The sequence below is a fragment of the Schistocerca serialis genome, chromosome 6 (genome assembly GCF_023864345.2).
Source record: "Schistocerca serialis cubense isolate TAMUIC-IGC-003099 chromosome 6, iqSchSeri2.2, whole genome shotgun sequence".
Lineage (NCBI taxonomy): Eukaryota > Metazoa > Arthropoda > Insecta > Orthoptera > Acrididae > Schistocerca > Schistocerca serialis.
Window position 1 is genome coordinate 181987262 of NC_064643.1, and position 12127 is coordinate 181999388.

General features: G+C 38.6%; 1 long non-coding RNA gene across 1 annotated transcript in view; it reads right to left on the reverse strand.

Moving 5' to 3' along the window:
• Window positions 1–9141, reverse strand: part of LOC126484529 (uncharacterized) — an 81150-nt gene extending 72009 nt beyond the window's left edge. Inside the window, exon 1 of the long non-coding RNA XR_007587868.1 lies at window positions 9025–9141. This is a non-coding gene — a long non-coding RNA (uncharacterized LOC126484529). The remainder of the gene's footprint in view (window positions 1–9024) is intronic.
• Between the last annotated feature and the right edge of the window lie 2986 nt (window positions 9142–12127).

Below are 12127 nucleotides of genomic sequence, written 5' to 3' on the forward strand. Positions count from 1 at the left end.
GCCTTGCCTGCAGTCAGGCTCCCCACCTCCTCAACTACGTCAGCATGGGGTCCTCCACCCGGTGGTCATTAGCCATATTCAATGGCCGTTTGCAGGGGAGGAATATGGTATCAATGTTCAATAGCACACTTGGTAGGGGTTGCAGTTATCAACTGCGCTCCATGCTGGTATCGATGGACCCACGAGTCGAGACTAGCGCCGCTCCTCAGTTTGCAACAAGTCTCTAGCGTATGCTCAGCCACTCTTGCTCGGGACATCAAGTAGGAAAATAGTATAGCCTTCAGCTGATAGGAAGCAACCTCTAACAAGGCACTTAGTTAAAGTATGGCCTATGTGATGCCTCTATAGCTCTCTGTTAGTAATTTTATCTCTCCTGACTATGAAGACTCCTGTACCACCCGTTATGTACAATATATTATTTTTTACCACCGACTTCTATTTACTTTAGTCCTTGTAGACCAGGATCATGCAGCTAGCTCCTTATCGACTACACTGACAAATCTGCTGTATATGCAAAGAAGAGATTTGTATGTTTCTATTTAGCATTGGCCACCAGACATTCACATTGGTGACGATTCGATCATCGTCGTCATAACATTGGCAACTTTTAAAAATTTATACAAAACATGTATAATACAGATTTGGCCTGCATTCTAATTATGCTAATTTTATTTAAGTAGGCTTATTTGAAATATTTCTGGTATTTTTATATCACGATGGACCTAATGAAGTCTCGCCTGAGAATCTCATAAATTTACCTACCCTTGTAACATTGTAAAATATGCTACACAAATTATAAAAATATAACATTTTTGTATCTCAAGGTTTTTGAGTCAACTACAGAATAAAGAATTTCAGTATTCTCCCAGCGCAGTTAAAAATGGACTGAAGGCTACTGCTGAAGAAAGTTGCTACTGCAAGCCATACTGTACAATCCTACAAGAACATTATGAATTAAAATTTCTGGTCTATGTCCATAAAAATCTACTGAGCGCTGTCTTAAGAGAAATGGGGTGGGAGATGGAGGCATAGAAAATGTTGATGGATTTAATTCTTTACTGTTCCAACATGGAATTTCCAGTTACTAGGGAAAATCACTGTGTGTCTATGCAAAAACTTATTGAAAAGGTGAATTTGTGATGTTCTAAGGCTGCATATGGCTTTCTCAAGAGAGGCAAAATTTTGTCACAAAAAGATACTGAATATTAGTGGAGCTAGTAAGTTCCACTACATAGGAAAAATAAGAAATTGGGTCTGGGATATATCTGAATGATAAGGGTGTGTTAAATGACCTAAACTGAGCTTTTAACATGGATGACATCTCTTTTTCTAACTTTTAATGGGTAATTGTTTTTGCACCAGCCATTACAATAATGTTTGTTAATTGTTTTTCTGTTCCACTTGGCTGCTACAAGTTTTATCTACGCACTGTATATTTGTTCCCTTATGTTTCTGTATAAAGAATAAATTTCTACAATTACTTAAAGCCCCATATTTATTATAAGATGGCACCAGTCTAAGTACTAGGTAGTGATTCAGTTCCCTTAAAAACAGGTTGACCGTAATATTAAATATGTAAAATCTAATAAAAATGTAAGAAATGGTATCTTGTATGATCACTGGAATCGCTTTGCTTGCTCAAATATTACCAAAAAGAAAGTGCTGAGTGGATTTGTCCAACGAATGGTGAAACGATCGGTAACTCATTATCTGATGAAGATAAAAATTCCTTATTATCAATTATTGCTAAGCTACAAAAGGACTTAAAAATAGTAAGTGATGAAAACAGAAGACTCAAGCATACCTTGGAAGAGAGTGATCATAAGGTATGTCTCAATATTTCTAAACTGTAAGGATTGCCAAGAACTGAGGTTAGGACTGTAACAGATCACAATAACAGGTCCAGCTGAGGATGGGAAACTGTGAAATCGAAGAGGAGCTCTTACAAACCCATCAAATCTAAATATGGGCAGGATTTTGTTCTACCAATTAATAAATATGATTCATTGCGAAACACAGATGGTGTGGAAATTTATCAGCATCCTCATCTGACAGGGCAATGCAAGGGACTCAAAACATAGCAAACAGCAAACTAATACATCAGAAGAAACATAAAATCAAGATTTACACAATTATGTGCAAGGAATATCAGTTATGTTAATGCATAGTAGAGCTTCTGTGATGGTAAAGTTTGATATGGAAGGAATCATTAAACCAGGGGCCGGTTTATGAGATGTTTCCACATTAATCAAGAAAGACAGCACAACCCTCGCAGACAAAGACTTTGTAATGGTATCGGCCGGAGCAAACAGCGTCAGCAGAAAAGAGTAAGATAGCTGCATCGACACTGAAGAACAGTAAGTGTTAACCCACACCAATGTGATTGTCATCAATGTGCCTTATCAGCATGATTTGCCTCAGTGGTCATGTGTGAAGAACAAAGTGAAGAAAACCAACAAAGAGTTCAAAGCTATCTGTAAGCTCCTTAAGAATGTTTCTGTTGTTAACACCCGTAGTTATAGCAGAGATTGGTGTACCAAGCATGGCCAACATCTCAACAAACTGTGTGAATAAGTTTTACGTGATACAATTCTCAGAATAGTATTGGATAAGCTTAGAAAGGAAGAAAGATTAGTACTCTGTTTGGTTTTTGTTTCAACTGAGATAACAAAAAACTTAAAAGATTAGATCAGGTTAGATGTTCCAGTACCACTAGGACACAACCTCATCAACTTTTACATGGTAACATTAGCCTATTTCAACTGAGTAAATGTGCAAAAAAAGTAATTCTAAAAATAGATTTTAAAACAGGCTTCCTCAACATTCAGGGTATGGCAGATAAAAACATAATAACTAATGAATTTTTAAATGAAAGTTGGACATTTTATGCTTAAGAGGAAGAGCTTAGGTAAAAAGTACTGAATGATTACACATTGCTTAGTTGCTGTAGTAGAGGACATCACTTACCCTGAGAGGGAGGTGGGGAGGGGGGGAATACCTCTTGTGCCAAACTTTGGTAGGCTAGATCTCTACACTGTTTGTTGAACTGCATTTTGAAATATCAGGTGCAGTAATTTAGAGTCTGAAGGTAGTTGTAGTAATAGCATACAGGCTACCTAGTGATGATCCCCAAATCTTTCTTTAGAAACTGACATCCTAATGTGCATCTGTACTATACTAAAATAGGAAAAATATAATATGGTCATGGATGGAGATGTCAATTAAAATTTTTATGTACTGCAGGACGAAAAGAATCGTGACTGCTCAAAATGTGCTTCAACAATTTAACCTGACTCGGGCTCTCAGAAACTGTGGTTACAGCGTAGGAGCTGCGTTTGCATAAGCGTGTGTGTATGTCATCTAATTTTGACAAAGGCCTTGTTGGCTGAAAGCTAATTGTGCGACAGTCTTGTTGTTGTGCCTTTCTGCAACTCAGCGTCTCCGCTATATGGTGAGTAGCAACTATCCTTTTCATTATATTGAAATCTTTACTAAGTTAACTGTAAACCTACAAGAGGCCCTGCCCATTTTAAATTATTTACAAATATTAATAGAATTTGTATGTCCTCTGATGTATTTAGTTTTCCTTTTTCAGATCATGATGCAGTATTTATTAGTCTTAGTATTATACCTTCAGACTGCTCCAAACCAAAATCTAAAACTGTGACTATTACACTGATTAGAATAGAGATGGACAGGTTTAGACGTGCCCTTGCTTGTTACAGCTGGGACTCCCTTTTCAATAGATTTCAATGTTGTTCCTCTGATAATGTTTTCACTGAATTTTTCTCTGCATTTTTAAATATATTTGAAACAAACATTCCTCTGAAAAACTGCAGTAAATCTTATTAACTACAAAAAGAAAGAAAGAGAACTAAGGAACAAACCGAAAATACCCCCGCCCAGTCTTCACTGTGGTTTGGAGTAAAAACTTTTCTACTAAATGAAAGTAAAACATCCCTATTTAAGTTTAACCTCAAAGAGATTCGTAACCATCATGAATTAGGAACTATTAAATCTCTAGACATTCTTACTGACAATAAACTGATCTGGGAACACATATTAAAAATGTATCTGCTAGGCTTTAAAGAATTATTTATTTAATTAGGACTTTAAACATACATTCCAAATAACTATGTAAGATCACCATATTTTGCTTTCTTCCAAAGTATCATATCATAGGGGTAGTAGTTGTCATGTAAATGACATTTTACTCTTGCAGGAGAAAGTAATAAAAATAACTGATTCCAATAAAACAGACCATTGTAAACCTCTGTTCATTAAACTGGAATGTCAGACAGTAGCAAATTTATTCACCTACAATTTTTTACTGTATGTCAGAAAAAATGTTTCTAATTTGTATTGAGAAGTGATGTACATAGTTGTAACACTAGAAATAGAACATGTGTAGACATGCCATATGACAGATTATCTAAATCATGTAACTTGCAGCTAATCCTTGGACTTTTTTGAGTCATCAGGCTTCTGACTGGTCTAATGTGGCCTGCCACGAATTCCTCTCTTGTGCCAACCTTTTCATCTCGAGTAGCACTTGCAACCTACATCCTCAATTATCTGCTGGATGTATTCCAATCTCTGCCTTCCTCTATAGTTTTTGCCCTCTACAGCATCCCCCAGTACCATCGAAGTCATTCCCTCATGTCTTAACAGATGTCGTATCATCGTGTCCCTTCTGCATGTCAGTGTTTTCCATATATTCCTTTCCTCTCCAATTCTGCCCAGAACCACCTCATTCCTTATCTTATCAGCCATCTAATTTTCAACATTCATCTGTAGAATCACATCTCAAATGCTTCAATGTTGTTCTATTCTGGTTTTCCCACAGTCCGTGTTTCACTACCATACAATGCTGTGTTCCAAACATACATTCCCAGAAATTTCTTCCTTAAATTAAGGCCTATGTTTGATACCAGTTGACTTTTCTCTTGGCCAGGAATGCCCATTTCGCCAGTGCTAGGCTGCTTTTGATGACCTCCTTGTTCCTTCCATCACCGGTTATTCTGCTGCCTAGGTAGCAGAATTCCTTAACTTCACCTACGTTGTGACCATCAACCCTGACGTTACGTTCCTTGCTGTTCCCACTTCTACTACTTCTCATTACTTTCATCTTTCTTTGATATACTCTCAATCCACGCACTGTACTCATCAGAATGTTCATTTCATTTAAATCATGTAATTTTTCTTCACTTTCACCAAGGATAGCAGTGCCATCAGCGAATCACATCACTGATATCCTTTCACCTTGAATTTTAATTCCACTCTTGAACTGTTCTTTAATTTCCATCACTGCTTCTTTGAAGTACAGGTGGAGAAGTAGGGGGAAAGACTACATCCCTGTCTTACACCCTTTTTAATTCGAGCACTTCGTTCTTCATTGTCCACTATTATTATTCCCTCTTGGCTCTGGTACATATTACCTGTTTCTCTATCAATACCTTATCCCTGTTTTTCTTAGGGTTTCAAACATCTTGCACCATTTTACACTGTCGCGATTTTTCAGGTCCACAAATCAAATGAATTTGTCTTCTTGCCTCCATTATAAACCATAACATCAGAATTGCCTCTAGTGCCTTTACCTATCCTAAAGCCAAATTGATTGTCATCTAACAGTTCCTCAATTTTCTTTTCCATTCTTCTGTATATTATTTTTCTCATTAACTTTGATGCATGATCTGTTGAGCCGACTGTGCAGTAATTCTCACACTTGTCAGCTCTTGGAGTCTTGGGAACTGTGTGGATGATACTGTCCCAAGAGTCAGATGATATGTCACTAGACTCATACTCTACATACCAACGCAAATAGTCATTTTGTTGCCACTTCCCCAATGATTTTAGAAATTCTGATGGAATATTATCTATCCCTTCTATCTCATTGGATCTTAAGTCCTCCAAAGCTCTCTTAAATTCTGATTCTAATACTGGATCCCCTATCTCTTCTAAATCGACACCTGTTTCTTCTTCTATATCATCAGACAAATCTTCCCCCCCCCCCCCTCACAGAGGCCTTCAACGTACTATTTCCATCAGTCCACTCTCTCCTCTGCATTTAACAGAGGAATTCCCATCATACTCTTAACATAACCATCCTTGCGTTTGATTTCAACAAAGGTTGTTTTTACTTTCCTATATATTAAGTCAGTCCTTCCAACAATCATTTCTTTTTCAACTTCACATTTCTCATGCAGCCATTTTGCCTTAGCTTCCCTGCACTTCCTGTTTATTTCATTCCTCAGCAACTTGTATTTCTGTCATCTACCAACTGAAGTATTTCTTCTGTTACCCATGGTTTCTTTGCAGCTTTTCTGTACCTATTCTTTTCTTTCCAACTTCTGTGACTGCCATTTTTGGATATGTCCATTCCTCTGTGCTGCATATTGATCTATTCCTTACTGCTGCATCTATAGCCTTAGAGAACTTCAAGTTTATCTTCTCATTCCTTTGCACTTTCGTATCCTACTTCTTTGCATATTGATTCTTCCTGAGTAATTTCTTAAATTACAGCCCATTCTTCATCACGACTACATTGTGATACGAGTCTGTAACTGATCCTGGACAATGGGCTAAGATCAGATTTTAAAGAATTGCCTTTACATATTTTTAAAGATAAATTATGTACACTACTAGTAACCAATTCTTTTTGCACAGGTGATGAATTTTTTTGAAGGTGAAAATACTACTTTCTAACATGTAGTTTCTAGTTTTACCTATTTCTTGTAAAATAAATTACACTGATATTAGTTAAAGTAGAAATGTATGCTTTTGACTTTGTCTATTGCTGTAGAAGCTAAATGACAATAAAATTTTGTTGTTATTACCATTATTATAATGCAATGGCCAAGTGTGAGGAAATAAATGGCCATAGCTGGAGTTACATTTATAAGCATTACACAGTAAGTCCCACTTGTACTTCTCTTAGTTCATACACCACATATGCACATAATATGAAACAAAATGCTCACTGGAAGTTTGCCACTATCTGAAACACGTTTTCTAAATTTATCTTGCAGTTTAAGTTTATGATGATCAACATTCGTCATCTTTGTCAACAAGATCCAAATTATCACCTTTCAACTTACCTGGATCTTGGACTATGCTACAGACTTGTCACCTCAAGATTTCGCTGGGGGGGGGGGGGGGGGGTGGTTTCATATCACACGGTTGCCTGTTATTTTGCACAAACCACGAGTTAAGTTAGTCATAACATGACGGGATACATACAGGGTGGGTGATTGTGGTGCTGAGGATGGGGGAGGGGGTGTCACCCATCAACAAAGTACTTGCAGAAATGATGTCATAATATGTTATTCCACATACAATCTACATCTCACATAATTTAAGCAACCTGCTACTGCCTAAAAACAAATTAATAGAATACTTTTAGTTTTTGTTTAGCAAAATCTGCACGCATCCAAACAAAAGCTTGATGTATACATATATTAAAGAATTCCTGTACAGTAAGAACTCTTTATTTGCCATTAACTTTGTAAGTGTCAGTGATGTCAATGCTCACTACATCTGCATTCCAAGGCTTTGTCTACTACTAAGTTGGGACCAGTATTAAACAGTGGAGATTATATATATGGAGCTAAGGGATTGAAATCCAAGAAGGAATAAAAACCTTGAGGTTTGCTGATGACACTGTAATTCTGTCAGACAGCAAAAGACTTGGACGAACAGTTGAACAGAATGGACAGTGTCTTGGAAGGAGAATATAAGTGATCAACAAAAGCAAAACACAGATAATGGAATGTACTCAAATTGAATATTGTCATGCTGAGGGAATTAGATTAGGAAATGAGATACTTACAAATAATAGATGAGTTTTGCTATTTGGGCAGCACAATAACTGATGGTGGTCAAAGTAGAGAGGGAATTAAATGTAGAATGGTGATGGCAAGGAAAGTGTTTCTGAAGAAGAGAAATTTGTTATCAAGTATAGATTTAAATGTCAGACAGTCTATTCCAGAAGTATTTGTATGGAGCATAGCCATGTATGGAAGCTAAACATGGGAGATACACAGTGTAGAGAAGAAGAGAATATATAGAAGCTTTTCAAATGTGGTGTTCCAGAAGAATGCTGAAGATAATATGGGTAGATCACATAACTAATGACAGGGTACTGAACAGTATTGGGGAGAAGAGGAATATGTTGTACAACTTGACTATAAGAAGGGATCGTTTAGGACACGTTCTGAGGCTTCAAGGGATCACCAGTTTAGTAGTGGAGGGAAGTGTGGAGGGTAAAAATCGTAGAGGAAGGCAAGGCATTAATACACTTAGCAGATTCAAAAGGATATAGGGTGCAGTAGGTACTCGGAGATGAAGAAACTTGCAAAGGATAGAGTAGCATTGGCAGCTAAAGCAAATCAGTCTTTGGAATGAAGAGAACATTAACGTCATACGAAAAGTATACTCTATAATTTCTATGGAGGGCTTAAACATAACCATATAATGTGTAGCGGAAAGCAACAGGAAAGTGGTAAATACGCCTTCAAAGAAAGTAAACACCGAACTTGCGCTTCTGCCAATGTGGACGTTTTTAACTTATCGAACCTTAATATTTTTGGTAACAGTTTAACCACAACCAATGTTTCTTCACAAAATTTCACTGCTACAATACTTTAGGCTACTGCCTACAGATACAGTGCTTTCAAAAAGACAATAGTAACTTTCATAACTTCATAGAAACTGTGAAACGGATTTCAGCAGTTAAAGTTGGACCTTCTTGTTAATTTTTCGGTTAGTTTAGTGAATTGGTTTATGCAGTATCAGTTCTGTTATGACGTGCCAGTGGCCGAATACAGCATGATCAAGTCAACGTTAAAGATAAAGCATCACTAAATAATAACAAAACAACGACAAACTTACCAGAAAAGCTAAAATGCAGTTGTCTCAAAACATATTGCACTTTCCACATGGAACCTACAATTCTAACAAAACAACGATAAACTTATGACGAAAATGTAGTTGCCTCAAAACGTTTAAACAAGGCATCGGACTTACCACATGGCCCATACATTCCGTCCCTCCTCCCACAATTTAACATAACCGCCGCGAACAAAACCATAGAGTATCAATATCTATTATCTACTCTAGTAAACAACTTCGACCATAGTATCTATGGTCGAAGGTAAACAACGGCTACTGTGCCAAAGATTCTACATCAACCGCGCAAAAGTGATCTTTGTTTACGTAAGGTAAAAATTATTTCCAAAAATTGTTCATGTATCCCCTCTAACCACCCCCCCCCCCCCCCCCCCACACCAATGTTAGCGGAGGTCAACAAGACTTTCGACTTGCACAATCTGATTTTCTGCTGGCTCCTGTTGTGTTGAAATGAATTGTGGAGACGTAAATATAATTGTGCAGCTTTTGGCTCAAGAGATCCCAGAAACATTAATAAAAAGAACACGATGCCACATTTATTGACTACCAAAATTTATTTCTTACGTGATGTGTTTGGGTTTGTCAAACATGTTAATAAAAGAATTGTTGAAAGAGGACGAAGTGTAGTTCGAAAAGTAAATGAAGGAGTGGAAGTACCTTTGAACTACCTTTGAGCTATGTTTCTTGCAGTATATGAAAGTTAGATACACGTATGCGGTATCATGTAGTATTATAGGCTGTTTCTATCATTTCAGCCATAGATATACAGAAACACAAACTCTGGTTTACAAGATTTATTCACTTGATTAATAATCAGATTCTCACTTGTCAACCAAATGAAAACAGTGAACTGTCAGAACTAGAAGTAAGAGTAAACATACAGCAAATCCGGCAGGTCGACCAAAGAATAATCCACGCGTTTTCAATCACTGTCCGAATTCGGCGCCTCTCATACAGCCTAGTGGCGTATACATATGGGGGGCTCGCTCCCCTCTTGCGGGGCCACCAGCATTGCCACCCGCGCCGCCCCCGCCAGTCGGCCTGCTCTTTATTCGTCCGTTTCTTTCGTCAGTCGATCGACTGAATCGAGTAGTTGTACTTTCCTGTGAAGCACGTGCGTCCAAGTCATCGTATTTTATACGTTTCTGTCTGGCATATACACATACCTACGAGAAAAGTCGCGGCCATTCTAGCGATCTCGATACGTTATTCTGTCTGGCATTCGTTCGAGAAACGTCGCAAATATTCTACTGTTTTCTTGTACAGAAGACCTTCGGTACGTAGCGTTATAAATACGGACTATTTGTCAAATATTCTTAAACTTTGCATGTGGCTTGATCAGTTTTTATTAAGGTAAAAGTAAAGGTAGCTCAAGATATCTTTAGCGCCCCTTCTTTGAGGTTTTTCTGTATCCGCCACTGATACAGCCCCCTTTCAGTAGAGTGGAGCTCCTGAGATATGTGGGCATTCATCTCATACCTGTCAACTCGCCCTTATATAAGTTACTAGTGTCTTTGGCTCTTCCAGCGGGCTTGTTCACTGAGTCGATGGTGACATTGCTGTTGGTAGACCACTAGCCCTATCTGGATGACTAAACATTGCAAGATGTCTTGGTGTTGTGCCAGTACATCTGGAGTTAGTAAATTCGCCAGTTTTATCAGTTCTCAAGACACCATCATTAGCTTGTAATTGTGCATTATTTGCACTGTGCGTTTCTCTGGAAAGGTCCAGAGTATGGTCGTTGCAATGGTGAGCATACCACATCTGTTTGCAACATCATATGTGAGCATGTTTTAAGGTTCTTCTGGGTGAACTCTCTTCGATCTCCACAATGGGCTACTGGTGAGGGGAGCAGCTTAGCTATTTGGAGTGTTAGTTGTTGCAGCATATATAGTAGCTCTGTCTCCATTTTCGTCACTGTCACAGAAATAAAATCCAATGGCAGGCACATCGTCTCTTCATATACCATCTCTGCGGTATGGTAGCTAATTGTATGATGATGCTGGAACCCACACAATCGAAACAGTTTCAGAAATAGTTTCGACTCATATTGCCATCTGTGTTCTGTAGTGGCATGAGCCGGCAGACGAAATGGGGAAGCCACATTTTTAGGAATGCCTTAGCTGTCTCTGTCACTTCTGATAAATCTTGCCTCCACTCAATGTGTATATCAGCCCATACCTGAAAACATGTAGTGATATACCTTTGAAGGCAGAAGTGGGCCAACGAGGTCCATGTGAAAATGAGAGACAGGACATCTTGTCTCAATAAATTCTCCCACTGGCTTGAATACCTGTCTGCCAACTTCGTGTTGTTAACATCCTGGTGACAGTCTTTTTAATACTAGGCCACACATATTTATGCATCATCAGTTTAGTGGTGGCTTTTGCACTGAGATGGGCAAGGTTTTGAACGCTGTCAAAAACTGCTCTTTGTAGCATCTGGGCATGAATAGTCTAGGTGAGGGTCTAAACATGTCGTACCAAACTAGGTCCTTTAAGCCTAGCAAACGGGCCGGCCGCTGTGGTCGAGCGGTTCTAGGCGCTTTAGTCCAGAACCACGCTCCTGCTACGGACACAGGTTCGAATCCTGCCTCAGGCATGGATGTGTGTGATGTCCTTAGGTTAGTTAGGTTTAAGTAGTTCTAAGTCTAGGGGACTGATGAGCCCAGATGTTAAGTCCCATAGTGCTTAGAGCCATTTGAACCATTTGCCTAGCAACCACAGTTGTATGAGCTGAAGAGCTGTTGAGAAATTGTGCAAATATTGTTGCAGCTGCTTGTCTGTAGCTTGGACTGCCCAAAGTTGAAGGTAATTTACTGCAAACTAAATTGTACTGACTCTGAAAAAAAAAACAATCAGCTAATACATTTCCTACCCCTGTTATGCATCTTACGTCTATTGAGAACTGCCCAATAAACCCCAGTTGGCAGAACTGCTGGGGCAAACAATCTTCCTTGCCCTTGTTGAAAGCAAAAGTAACTGGCTTATGATCTGTGTAGATTGTAAACGGTCTAGCTTCAATGTATGGGTGGAAGTGTCATACGGCTTCACAAACGGCCAGCAGCTCTTAATCATAAGCACTCAAATTAGCCTGGACATCCATCAGCTTTTGGGAGAAAAACCCCAAAGGTTTCCAAATACTCTTGGCACATTGACGGAGAGCTGCCCCAATAGCATGATGGTTGGAATCCACCACTCTTGCTAATGGCGAATTATGG